At 45.1% G+C, this 14,470-nt stretch overlaps 1 pseudogene across 1 annotated transcript; it reads left to right on the top strand.

Moving 5' to 3' along the window:
• Positions 1 to 2,216: 2,216 nt before the first annotated feature.
• On the top strand, positions 2,217 to 9,039 carry LOC308277817 (DNA-directed RNA polymerase I subunit RPA43-like; annotated as a pseudogene). Its single transcript has 5 exons — positions 2,217 to 2,270; positions 2,353 to 2,570; positions 5,167 to 5,261; positions 6,595 to 6,737; positions 8,409 to 9,039. The product of its transcript is annotated as a DNA-directed RNA polymerase I subunit RPA43-like (transcript).
• Positions 9,040 to 14,470: the final 5,431 nt, after the last annotated feature.

The raw sequence follows: 14,470 nt of genomic DNA, 5'->3' as shown, positions 1-14,470 counted from the left end.
TTTGGGGAGAATCCAGTGTTTCAGAGGCATGTGATAAAATGAATTAAAAAATGTTTTGAGACACAGACCAAGGGAACGTGAGACATGAGGGAATTTTTATGACAATTTGAGGCTTCTACAGCACATTGGCCTGAAACTTTGGGGTCCAAGATGAAAGCGTTTACCATGCTGCTCAGTAAATATTGTTGATTGTAATGGAAAGTTTATTGTGGAGAAAAGGGGAATTTTGTAGATGAATAAAAATGAAACTGTAAGAGAACATGTCTAGATATCTTTGGTGACTTATGAATAGTTTTTGAAATATAAGTAGTAGAATAAAATAGTTTCTTCAGGCACACACACAATAATAAGTTAAAATGAGAGTAAATTTTTGCCTAAAACATTCCAAGTAGGAATAACTGACTTAATTAAAATTCCATTTACATAAAATGCTCAGCGATTCACATAAGCCTAATAAAAGCATGTACTAGTCATGATTACCTAGGCTTGGTTCTTCATATTTTCTGTTTTCTGGATATTGAGCATTCTTAAAGAAACATGTCTATGGAACATCTCCTCCTCCTCCTCCTCCTCCTCCTCCTCCTCCTCCTCCTCCTCTTCCTCCTCCTCCTCCTCCTTTCCCTTTTTCGGTACTAGGGTTGAACCCAGGAACAGTCTATCTTTGAGTTACACCCCAAGATCTATTTTATTTTTTAATTAATTAATTAAATATTTTTGCAGTACTGGGGATGGAACCTAGGAGCATTGTACCTCCAAGCTACACCCCAACCCTATTTTTTAGTCTTTTTATATTTGAAACAGGGTCTCGCTGAGTTGCGAAGTGCCTTGCTATGTGGCTGAGGCTGCCCTCGAACCACAATCCTCCAGTCTCTGCCTCCTGAATGCTGGGATTACCAGGGTACACCACCATGCCCGGCTTATTTTTTATTTTGAAACATGATCTTACTAATTTGCTAAGACAGGTTTCAAGCCTGTGATCCTTCTGTCTCATCCTCCCACGTCCTGGGATTACAAGCATGTGCCACCATGCTTAGCTTGGGAACCTGTCTTTTGCTGTGATATTTAAGCAAAGGAAATGCCTACTTGTTTTTCTGTTTTGTGTGGGCAAAATTTGTTGTAGGAGAATTAGAATGAGAAAAACAGTGACAAGTTGAGAAGCGAACCCTCTCGTATTTTAGAGCTTTCTTTGCAGTGGGTTTCTTTCGATGGCCGAAGTCCAGCTGGCCAACCTCTTTCTGTGCGCTGCCTCCTGTGGTTCTGTTCAGGATGAAGGGACCCAGGAGACAGTTGACAAGAGACTGAGTTTGAAGTCAACCACCTTGCAAAGAGGGGAGAGTCCCTTTTCTTCTTGGCAGGAAGCAGAGCCTGGGGCAGGGCCTCCCACACGCCTTGGTTTAGTTTCACGCGGGCAGAATTCCTTTCCTTTGGGGTTTAAGCTGATTTGTGTCCTCTCCAAATCTCCCTCCTTATCTGTAGACTCCCCACAATCAGCTGGATGGAATGCCAGCAAGAAGAGCTCTTGGACCCTCCTTGAGCTGCAGAAAGACACGGCTCCACTGTGAGGGAGGAAAATCGGGGAGGGTTTGCCAGTTTCCTGTGACTTGCAGGAGATCCATGAGTGCTGGCTCCTGGCCAGACAGATACTCAGGGCTCCCCTCCGTAGGAAGAGGCCGGTCCGAGTCAGCTGGGGAGGCTGAAGGAAGGCGAGGTAGGGGGCTCCTGATGGGCCTTTAGTTCTTTTTGAGTGATAGAACATGTCGAGTAGTGATAGGAGAAGGAGAGGTGAGAAGGGAGAGGACTGAGGCTTTAAAGAACAAAAGCAGTCCTAGGAAAGGGCTGGGAACTAGCCCGTGAGAATTTCGCTTGCCTTCGGTTAATTAATTCAAAAGATATTAGCTAAGTTGCTGAGGATGGCCATGAACCTGCAATCCTCCTCTCTGAGCCTCCCCGGTACTGGGATTCCTCCTTTCTTGGCCTTCCAAGTACTGGGATACCTTCTGTCTTAGCTTCCCTAGTACGGGGATTACAGGTGGAAGTCACCACGTTTCTCCCTCCCTCCCTCCTTTCCTCCCTCTGTTCCATTTTTTCCTTCCTGGATTGAACCCAGGGGCTTTCTACCTCCAAGCTACACCCCATTGTGTAGGGTGGCTCTCTTTTATTGCCAGCTGTGTTCTTGGAGCTACACTAAAGCAGTGAAATACCCAGGCACTGCCGTCATGGGATTTGGATTTCAGTATGAGAGACAGACAGTGACCAAGAGCAAGTCGACTGTGTGGCTTTAGCTGGTGATATGTGAGCACTGTGAAGGAACAGAAACCAGCCGGGAGGGATGTTCCCTGGGTGGTGCTTTAGATAAACTGCCAGGGCTTCTACAAGGAACTGCTCTTTGAACAGCAGACCTGGGATGAGGAGGTGAACAAGCCATGTGGACAACATCCGCGCGCCCATTCACCATCCCGGCTCCATCAGTCTCACCTAATCACCCCAGCCTTCCCAAACATCTTCCTGCTTCTGCAACAGGCCAAGCTCTGGCTGGCCTCCGGTTTTTCCCTGCTTCCCGTCTTGGTCGGGTCAGTCTCTGGGGAGCCCTCCTCCTGGTCTTCCAAGTCTGGGTTGGGTACTTCTCTTGAGGTCTGCCTTAGCAACTATAATTTCCTCTGTGACCGAAAGTGTCTGCCGGTGGCCAGGGAGGGCTGAGCACCTCATCACACACACCTCATCTCCCTGGACCCCCAGGGGTAACCAGAGTTGTCACCAATGAGTTTATTAAATGAAGACTTGTTCTTGGTTTTCTAGGAGCTTCAATCTATTTGATGAAAGAGCTGAAAATAAATGACATTGAACACATAGAATAGCAAAGATAACAGCTTAGTAACTTCTCCAATGACTGCCTGCCTGCCTCCCTTCCTTCTTCCTTCCTTCCTTCCTTCCTTCCTTCCTTCCTTCCTTCCTTCCTTCCTTTTTCCCTTCCCTTCCCTTCCCTTCCCTTCTCCTCTCTTCCCTCCTTCTCTCTCTTTCCTGTATTGGGGATAGAAGCCAGGGACATTCTACCTCAGAGCTGTACCCCCGGCCCTTTTTATATTCTATTTTGAAACAGGGTCTCAGTAGGTTGCCAAGAGCCTCACTAAATTGCTGAGCCTGGCTTCAAACCTGAGAAATGAGTACTTTTTTTCTATCAGGATTTTGCACAGATTTAGCTAGAGTATAGAAGTCAGAGCAGGGAGTGTGGAGAACTGAGGGGAGAGGCAGGCTGGGGCCCAATTATGAAGGCCTTTGTAAGCTAGATTAAAGAGTTCAGATGTCATTGGAAGACAATGGGGGAGGCAATGAGTTTTGAGCCAGGGAAATTGGCCATCCTTCAAACCAACCGTGACAAAACAATGACACGCATCTTCTCTGTAGGGTTCAGTCTTAACTAGCTTCTTTTTTCCAAAGTCCTGGGAAGCTTCAAAGTTTTAGACTCATTTAGATGTGTCCCACCCCATCTCTATCCTTTATCAGCAGTGTGACCTTACGCAAGTGAGTGAAGATCCACAAACATCAAAGTCTTCCTATGAGTAATACGTATAAGAACCGAGCCTGCTTTGTAGGAATTGTGAGAATTAAAAGAGACCAGGTCAGTGCTCAGTGCAGTGGCCCAAACAGAATATAAAGTACGCCATTGCGGTGGTCATTGGTGGTAGCAATATAGCAGCAGCAACAACACTAATAGTGATAACGGCAGAGGTACAGACGCTCTATTTTTTGGTAGTGAAGACTGAACCCAGGGGCATTCTACCTCCGAGCTACACCTCCAGCCTTATTTTATTTTTTACTTTGAGACAAGGTCTCACTAAGTTGCTGAGGGTGGTCTTAAACTTGCAATCCTCCTGTCTCAGCCTCCCAAGTACTGGGACTACAGGCATGGGCCACCATGGCCAACTCAGATGCTCTTTTAACATAGCAGAGAGGGTTTGCCACAGGACTGTTACTCTACAAAGAGTGAAAACAGCCGATTACTTGGCATGTGACTTTCCGTGGGGTGAGACCTCCAGTGGAGCGCTGTGAAAGTCTCCTCTTTCTCCCTTCTTAACATGCCTAGTACGACGCTGGCTTGGCAGAGAGCTGGAAGTGCTGAAGGACCCACAAGAAGCGGGATCTGGGGGTGCAGAGAAAGGGGAGCCAAGGACAGGCCGAGCCAGGGCGAGGGTCAGAAGAAACAAGTCCAGAGAGAAAGAGGCTTTGCTTCCTACAAATGGTGGTTTGCACATTCATCTCCAACACGTAGGCCTTTGTGCATGGACTCACACGTTCCCACACCCCAGTGGAAAATTTGGGGAGGAGAAGCTTCTGGAACAGGGTACCGGTGCTTTTATCATCTCTCCCACCTCCCTTCGCACACCGGGTAATAGGTTAAAACACACTTTAAATTTGAACTAGGGGAGCCGGGCATGGTGGCGCATGCCTGTAATCCCAGTACTGGGGAGGCAGAGACAAGAGGATCACAGGTTCAAAGCCAGCCTCTGTACATCAGTGAGGTCCTCTGCAACTTAGTGAGACCTTGTTTCCCAATTAAAAAAAAAAAAAAGGTGTTGAGGGTGAGGCTCAGAGGTAGATTGTTCCTAGTGCTGATCCCCACCACACACACACACACACACACACACACACACACACACACACGCACAGACACATACACACGCACAGAGTTTCGGGGCATTTTCGGCATTTTCTGTGTCCAATTTGAGCATGGGCCTGTACAGCACTGTTTCCTTCTTGGTCTGGCCCCTCTGTGTGGCGTGGTTTTAGACACATTATTACATTCTTATTACTGCTGCTGTCTTTGATGCGTGGCAAATGCATCAAAAAAAGAGCCCCTCCATCAGTGTTATGGGAGTTCTGGATTTCCTTGGATGATCAAAGTATAGAGAAAAGGTGTGAAAAATGGAGGTCAATTTGGGGGCAATCCTCCCTGGAAATGTGTTTCTATATTTGAAACCAACCTTATCTAAAGAACCGCAAGGAAAGGCTGTCATTTCTATTTGGCCTCGCAGCCCCTGAGGCTCGAATCCCTATCAGGCCTCTTTCCCCATCAGGCGCTTAGCTCTGCAGTCTAGGTTTGAAATCCCTTCTAAAAGAGATTGGTAGAGAGGAAGATTATTGACACTCTGTCCTCTTTTTTCTCCCTAGAAGAAGAGGCACCGTGTTTCCCCTGGGTGTCCATTTTCAGCTCCATGTGACTGCACAGACTCCTGGCTTAACACCATGCAAAATCTGCTGCCCACGTGGGAGCAAGTGGGCCAGATGCTGGGGAGCCATGGCTCTGCACTCACTTGCAGAAAAAATCTCCCTTCCGTCCAGATTCAGGGCTGCTGAGGTCTAAGCTCCGGAGACACTGCGGACAGGGCAGTAAGTTAAACAGAAACCAGGGCAAGGCAGAATCCTGACACATGGTACAGCGAGAGTGGGGAAGGGAGTGTTGGTCCTGCACCAGGCTCTGCCAGGGAACCCCCAGCTGCTGAACTCTGGGGGTGATGTTGTCAAAGGTTTAAAGGATAAAGAGGTTTTAACTAACTATCTAACTAACTAAAAGTAGAACACATCTTTCACAGAATGAGTGCTACACTCCATGTGAGTTTGGTATGATGCTCTATTCCTATTGGCCGAGTTGGTTTACTTTTCATGTTGACTGTGAGGCTGAAGTGTGTGTTTGCTTGGATGGTTCCATGATAGGCCCACCTCTGCTGCGAACCCGGCGATTTCCATGAAACTCGAGGATGGGCAGCAGAGGGCTGTGCCAGCCAAAGGTGAATTGCCCCTGTGATAGTTCTGGGAACCATCTGGTGCTTGGAAGTGAAAGGAAATGTAGCTCTGGTCAAAGTGCTCGCAGGGAGAGCATCTAAAGTTGCAGGGGTGACCTGTATATGCAACCAGCAGACTATTCTAGAATGAAGAGATGACTTCCAGTTTATTGTCTTAGTAAATTATGAAGTCCATAAAAACAAGGGTGCTCACCACTTTTATAGAAAAGTCCTATACAGGACTTAGTAACGTGATAAGGCTTTATTTATACCAGTGACTCATGGTCTTATTAAAGATTGGTCAATTTAGCTGAGCATTGTGGTGAAAACCTATAGTCCTTGTGCTTGGGAGGTGGAAACAGGAGGATTGCAGGTTCAAGGCCAGCTTAAGCAACTTAGTGAGACTCTGCCTCCCCCAAAATAAAAAAATAGTGCTGGTGCTGGGGTGTAGCTTGGAGGTAGAGTACTCCAGGGTTCAATCTACACACACACACACACACACACACACACACACACTCACATACACACAAACATATAGTCAAGTTATAGGTAATTTGAACTAAATAAATACATTGAACTATAGCAGAGAAAGCTAGCTGTCTCCTATATCTATCCTTCCCTGATTTCATACTAAAGAGGTTACTGGCCTGGCACAAGACCTTCTCACTGGCAACTGGGTGTCACCAGTAACCAGCACAGGCCAGTGGTTTACAAACAGACGCAAGGTGTACAACTGCCTGGCTTGTACCTCCTGATCTTCCCCTGAAGGGCCAGGGCATGACCTTCTCATGCACCTGCTCTCTTTTCTGCCTGCTAGGATGTAGGCATAAGGGAGCAGCCAGTGAGAGTCAGGAGAAAGAAACTGTGTTTGGGAAACGGCAGAACATGAGAAACAATAATCTGTATCCTGATGATTATGCAGCATCTATTTCAGCCCTGGGTTGTCTTCCAGATTTTTCTGTGAGAGAGAAATACCTACTGTATTTTAGAGCCACAGTCGGGTTGGATCTCTTTTTTAACCCATATATCCACATCTTAGGTGTAATATGGTTGGAAACTGTGGTTATTCTTGTTGTTGAATCAAGATAGTATCCTCTTTTGATTTCCTTTTGCAACACTATTCCGCATGCAGTGCTGTGAGAATTTTAACAGAAGTGGTAGGCTTTGATGCATTGTGCTGTCTCAGTGTTGATTTCTGGGGGTCTAGGCAGCAGCTACCAGTTGCAGGTGATGCTGCTTTTCCTCTGTGATGAATTAGATGACCTGGTGGGTTTGTCTTCAGATTTTGGCAAGTCCATCCTCTAAAGAAGGCCAACACCTGGATTCAGCAGACTTGACCGAAAAGAATGCCTTGCACAAGAACAGCCTGCTGTTTTGTGCTGACTGCTACTCTAGCTGGCCGAGAAGGTATTTCTTAAAAACTCCTTCAGTTTCAATTTTGTACCTTGGCTGACTGTAGAAGAGGCAAGAAAGGAAAAAAGTTCACTCAGAGAAGGATCCAGGCATAACGTCAGCTTTATAGGAACCATTAGAAAAATAACTACAACCTCCTGAGTGCTCGCGTGGCTTATGAGGTGTAAACACCACAGCACAAGGTGGAACTACTACTACCTAGACCTTATAGATGAGGACGTTGAAGCTTAGAGAGGTCCCGTGATTGGTGAATTTATACCACTAGAAGTGGCACAGTTAGCACTTGAATCCTAACCTAACCTTTAGACTCTGAACTCTCAACTGACTCTAGAGTACATATTTACACAACATGCAGAACCATTTGACTTTGTTCTGATAGTGGAAGATGGTTTGAAGCAGGGACAGAGAGATTTTTTAAAAACAATCAGCAGATTGTGGTGACCTATGCCTATAAATAGGCATAGACAGGAGGACTGAAGGTTTGAAGTCAGTCTCAGCAACTTAGCAGGACCATGTTCCCAAATAAATAAAATAAAATAGGGCTGAGTGTGTGTTTAGCATGTAGGTTGAATGTCCTTGGGTTCAAGCCCTGCTACCAATGACACACTCACACACACTCACACACATACACACACCTACCTTTTTAGAGTAATTAAATCATAATATAGCAATGAATTTAGTTGTTCTTAACAAATATATTCCCAAATTAGTGTTATGTCTTTAATCCTGTGTCTTTATTTCTTCTGAAGGTGGCTCCTGTTGCTCGGCTACCTTTAGAACGTTCTCATTTGAAAAGAGCTTGCCAAGCCCATGACAATCAGACTTTTTCTCAGAGTTGGACTTTAGCCCTCTAAAGTTATATTTTGGGCAAAATGTCACTTAGAAATGAGACTAGTTAATGAAGTGAGCATATAAACTAGAGAATCCTGATTCTTTACACAAAATCTAATGAAATTAATTTTCTTATGTGCAAGTGGTTATGTATTCTAAACATAAGTAATATTGGAATGAGAGTAGTTTTCTGATTGCTTCTTTAAGGGAACCTTTGGGATTCATTGGGCCTCTCGGATGCTTGTTTCTTGAAAAGGGAACAAAGTGCACAGAACAAAGTCCACAGACATTGCAGATGGAGAAAACAACAGCTTCTCCCAGGGCTAAAATTCTCCCAGCAACCAAATCACTTGTTATCTTGTGTCTCATTTGGTCACGGAATCACAGAGGAACCCTCACCTTTCTTTACATCTCTATTTTATATTTGAACCAGGGCAAAATCTTGTGGGTACAGTTGACAAAGTGTCTTCTGGCCACTTTGGTTGTTCAGCACACGGATGTTGTAATGTGTCCCTTCCGAAACCCGAGCAAATGTCAGCGGAGCGATGGCAAGCCCCGGAGATAAATGTGGGCGATGAACTAGTATTGGAAGTATTTCGTTTAGATTCAGATGCTGCTGGAGTAGTCTGCATTCGAGGGAAACTGAATATCACCAGTGTACAACCCGAGTGTTCTGATGTTTCTGAAGAAGTAGCAGAAATGGCACTGAGAAAACTGTTGAAAAAGTCCCAAAGAAGAAAAAAAAAAGAAAAAAAAAAAAGAAGAAAGATCCAGAAATGTCTGAAGTGAATGACGGCACCACAGGCTAACAGATTCTGCAGATGTTGCTCCAGAGGAGGACTTGGGGTGCAGTGATGATGTGGATGGCCTCTGGGAGGAACAGCCCAAGGAAAGGAAGAAGAGGAGAAGGCACCAGGAGGATCAGGACCCCGTTTTCCAAGGCGGTGACTCCAGTGGCTACCAAAGTGACTATAAAAAGAAGAGAAAACATCTGAAGAGTTCTGGAAGTCTCACCTAAGAAGAAAAGAAAAAGTAATTTTCTTTAGTGCATATTAAATATGATTCAGTTGTTAAAAAATTTATACACAGTAGATAAGTAAATATTTGAAATGATACAAAATGCATATTAATGCCATGCCAAATGTGATAGCCTATGTCAGGAGGCTGAAGCAGGAGGACTGTAAATTTGAGGACATCTTCAGCAACTTAGCCAGACACTTTCTTAAAATAAAAAGAGCTGGGGAGATAGCTCAGTGGTAGAGAACCCCTGGGTTTAATGCCCAGTACGAAAAAAGAAAAAGCTTATGTATACTGGTGGTTCAGAAAACAGGGAACTCTTGACTAGGATTTGGAGAGTTTTTGTGTTAAATTCACAAAACTGACTATAATTTGATTAATATCAATATTATTAAGGTACAATTTTATTGCAGATAGAATAAAATTATAAGAGCTTCTCATCCTCACCTGGCATTCTTCAAGATGCTATACTCCACACAGTCTCTAGATCAGCAAAAAAACTCTATATCACAATGCTGTTCCTATCATTGAAGAATAAGTCCCCCCAATCGGTTTCACCATTAGTTATTACATGGTGTCTTACTTGGCTTTTTAAAAAACCTGCTACATTTGCTAGTTTTAAGTTTTCATAACTTTTATCATGACTCTGTTAATATTTCTGTTGTTTAACTTAAAATGAATTGAAAAAGGCACTTCTGAAGTCTACGGAGCTCTGAAGTTCCAAGTCTCTGTTGACCGTGTAGTTGGAAACAGTCTTCACCATTCTTCCCTCCCAGCAGTGATGGAGAGGGCTTCCATTTTATACTTGTTAATTTTTGTGTCTCAACCACTCTTGATTTTGTTGTGTGTTGGAGGAAGAAAGTAGATGAAGACAAAATAAGACTCTGACTGGTGGGGAACTTTGAATTACTTTTTATTGTTGGAGTCGGCCATGAGGAATTGTTTTGAAGTGTTGACTACTTTTATTGAGAAAATGTGGAATGTGTCGTAACTAACTGGAAAACACAGTAACAGAATGACAAGCTGGTTAAGGCTGATAATCAGTATATGGTTATGAATTTAACAGATACGTATCTCATGCGTTTAGCAGGGTATAATGGCAAACAGGTAGACGTGAATCCTTCATGGAATGTTATAGGAGAAACAGATACACGCATGGAAATCTGGAAAATTAGTATGTGTGTTAACTACTATGAAGAAAAAGACTGACCACTCCTTTAGTCGATGTTGGTGTAGAGGTGAATGGCAAACTAATCTCTTCCTATCAGCCATTCTGTTGCCGTTTATCTATTAACCCAGCATTGTACTGGTCTCATAGTTTATAGTTTAATCTTTGATAATGAGTAAATTCTGCTAATAGTGTGTCTTGATCTAACCTATAAGAATAGGAGTAGAGAATGTGTACACTAGCAGACAATTCACAACACTCCTCCGTAAGTAGAAGTGACAGACAGTGGAAAGGTGCCAGTCAATGTCTTTTCATTACAGTTGAAATCCATGTCAGTATTGGCCCTTGAAATGTGACTAGTCAGCCAAGTGTGGTGGCTCAGGCCTGTAATCCCAGTACTTGGGAGGCTGAGACAGGACCACAGGTTCGAAGACAGCCTCAGCAAGTGGTGAGACTCATCAACCTAGCGAGATCCTGTTTCAAAATATAAAAATAAAATAGGGCTGGGAATGTATCTCAGAGGTAGACTGTTCCTGGTTCAATCTCCAAAAAAAGTGACTAGTCCAAATTGAGAGGTGTTATCAATATAAATACATACAAGATTTTAAAAATGTACAAAGAAGAAGAATGTAAACTAAGTTTGTATGCTGGTAAATTACTACATTTGGGACATAGTGGCTTAAATAAAATATTCTTAATTTAAAAAAATATTGCTGAGACTAGTTGTGGTGGCACATGCTTGTAATCCCAGCACTTGGAGGGCTGAGACAGGAGGATTGTAGGCTCATGACCAGCCGCAGCTACTTAGTGAGGTTCTCTCCAACTTAGTGAGACCCTGTTTTAAAATAAAAAGGAATAAAAAATAGGACTGGGGGAGCTGGGCGTGGTAGTGCATGCTTGTAATCTCAGCATTTGGGAGGCTGAGACCAGAGGATTGCGGTTCACGGACAGCCTCAGCTACTTAGTGAGGCCCTCCGTAACTCAGTGAGACCCTGTTTCAAAATAAAGAATAAAAAATTGGGTAGGGGGTGTAGCTCGGAGGTCAAATGCCTCTGGGTTCTATCCCCAGACCCGCAAAAAAAAAATAAAAAATAAAAATAAAAAATAAAAAAATAGGACTGGGTGTATAGCTCGGAGGTAGAATACCCCTGGGTTAAATCCCCAGTTCTGCAAATAAATAAATAAATAAATAAATAAGTAAGTAAATAAATAAATAAATAAATAAATAATTGCTGAGGCTGGCCCTGAACCTGTGATTTTTTTAAATAGTCAATAATAGAGAAAGGAAAGAATTCATCTGGCGATTCAGTGAACAACTAAAATATAGAAATTCAGCATTTCTCATGGGAAAACTCTGTAGATCCAAGAATTACTGGTCTTCCTGTTTGGTTCTCCTATATTCTGGAAAAGAAGTGAGATTTAAAATCCAGTGATAGAAGCAGGTGTCATATGCGTGGTAATTTCAGTGCTTGGGAAGCTGAAACAAAAGGATCACAGGTTTGAGGATCCTGTTTCAAAATAAAAAATAAAATAGAGCTGAGGGTATAGCTTGCAGGTTTAACCCCCAGCATAAATATGTATATAGTAATAGATGTGATTGGTGTTTGAAGAAGTGACAGGAGCTCATGTCAAGGGGCAGCCTTTGGGACTTACTTACTCTTATCCTAAGTGTGTGACATGTTGTATGGGCCACACTCATGCCCAGGGCCAACGGGCTGGCGGTAGTGCTGCGGCAGAGCATGTGCTTAGTGTGCACAGGCCCTGGGTTCAGCCCTTCCTCCCCCCTCAACAGTATCCAAGACCATGAGCAGCACAGCTGAAGGCCTGGTCCCTGATAAGGATGCTGTTCTTTCCCTGGGGCCTTCTGCAAGCTGAAGCTTGTTGATAAGCACGTCATAAATTCTGACATTAGCAACCCATCCTCCCCGGCAGAGGGAAGCCAGCTTACCCCAACACCGATAACAGGTTTCAAGTCAGAGAAAAATGGTTATAAACACACTCTCTTCTTTCTCCTCTGCTGTCCAAAGTCAGTACCAGTGGCCACCAAAATCCTTTCCGGTGTCTGCAAATCATTGTCCCTGAGTGAAATCCAACTCTCAAGGGTTGAGTGAACTCTGTCCCAAACACAGAGCAGTGTCACCTTCAGACCATCCATCACCGGCCCTGGCACCGAGGACCCTCTGGTGGAGGCGGTCACTTCCTGAGCTGGCTTCTCACTATCAGCAGGAATTCAGCCTCATTATTCTCTCGGCTGGAAGATTTCTCAAATTTCCTATGGCTTCCCTTTTCCCACAGGATAAGGAGGAAGAGGACCACTGGGCCCTATTCTGGGTTGTGCTCTGCGTTTTCCTTAGAGCTGTGAGTGATCGATGCCCCTCCCACCCCGCCCTGGGCTGTCATCAGAATTGATGGGCTTCTAGATTTATCGGTTCAATTAAGATTCTTCATGATAGCAACTAGTGGATTTGGTATTGACCCTGAAAAAAGTAGTTAGGTCAGTAGGAGGAATCAGTGATCCAATTGCCAAGCCATTGAATGGAATCTGTAGGAGCGGCCTCTGAACTGTGGGTGAATAACTCTGGGAGTGTGTTGCTAAAGGGGTATGGATAGGAAATCTCGGTTGTTTCAAAACATCTCCTTGACCTGATGTTCTCTTCATTGTACACACCTATGGCATAGCGATTCCTGTCTTGTTTCTGCCAAGTAGGATCTTCTTAGATAGATAACACTCTACTATCTTCTGCGAACCAACTGTTATGCCAAGCAAAATGTGAGTTGTGAGAGCTCAATTGTAACAACCCTTCTCTCTTTGAACCTGGGGGCATCCTACCTCTGAGCTGTACCTCGAGATCTTTTTATTTTTGAAACAGGGTCTTGCTAAGTTGTTGAGTCTTGCCAAGTTGTTGAGGATGGCCTCGAACCTGTGATCTTTCTGTCTCAGCCTCCTAAGTACTGTTATTACAGGCATGCGCCATGACACGCAGCTGTTCTTTGGGTCTAGATCACAGTGTATCCAAGCTTAGGGGACCATTTATTTGGAAGCACAATTGATTAAAAGCCAACACAGACACCTCAGCAGACACTGTAAGCAGGCCATCAATTTGTCATTCCTAACAGAACTCCAGTACTTGGCGGTATTTAGGGGTAATGCTTTTCTTTTTTTTTTTAAATTAATTTATTTTTTAAATTGGTGCATTGTAGTCATATATCAATCACATTGGAGTACAAGACTTGAGAGGATATACAAGCACACATCATCCATTTAGCCCTCCTCCAGCCCCCGTCCCATTCCCTCCCCCTCCCTCCGTCCCACACTTCTTTGGTGATTTACTTTGATACATTTGTTTATGTACCTCCTGCGTTTTAAAGAGGCTCCGTCCTCCAGTATTACATACCCTCTGATTGGTCACATTAGTTGCTTCACTATAGGGCCCTTTCTATAGCTCAACCTCTTCCTGTTGCCCTTTTCCTCCTAGTTATTGCTGATTAAGAGAAGCGTCTGATTTATATTTTCTGCGATATTTCTCTGTGCATGCTGCGTTGCAAGTACCAATCCCACTCTTGATGGTCCCAGTAGTGGCCTGGCTACTCAGTGGACTGATCCAGACCTCGCTGGCTCAAGCAGCGGCCTTGCCTCATGGGAGGACCCAGTTCTGGTCTCGCTGGCCCCTGAACCGGTCAAACCCCTAAGCTGGCTTTGGTCCCGACCTTGGAGGCCCCAACACTGGTAATGTCTCACAGCAGGCTCCGATGACGGCCTCACTGGCCCCAGCACCGGCTTAACCCCTTGGCAGGCTCTTATCCTGGCCTCAGAGGCCCCAGTACCGGCCTTGCCTCAAGGCAGGCTCCGATGCCGGCCTAGCTGGCCCCAGCACCGGCCTAATCCCTCGGCAGGCTCCGATCCCGGCCTCGGAGGCCCCAGCACTGGTCATGCCTCAAGGCAGGCTCCGATGCCGGCCTCGCTGGCCCCAGCACCGGCCTAACCCCTAGGCAGGCTCATATCCTGGCCTCGGAGGCCCCAGTACCGGCCTTGCCTCACGGCAGGCTCCGATGCCGGCCTCGCTGGCCCCAGCACTGGCCTAACCCCTTGGCATGCTCCGATCCCGGCCTCGGAGGCCCCAGCACTGGTCATGCCTCACGGCAGGCTCCGCTGCCGGCCTCGCTGGCCCCAGCACCGGCCTAACCCCTCGGCAGGCTCTTATCCTGGCCTAGAGGCCCCAGTACCGGCCTTGCCTCAAGGCAGGCTCCGATGCCAGCCTCACTG

This window comes from Muscardinus avellanarius (genome assembly GCF_963383645.1).
Source record: "Muscardinus avellanarius genome assembly, chromosome: 20".
Classification (NCBI taxonomy): Eukaryota; Metazoa; Chordata; class Mammalia; order Rodentia; family Gliridae; genus Muscardinus; species Muscardinus avellanarius.
The sequence above is the reverse complement of the archived record's forward strand: the minus strand, read 5'-3'. Positions and strand labels throughout refer to the sequence as shown.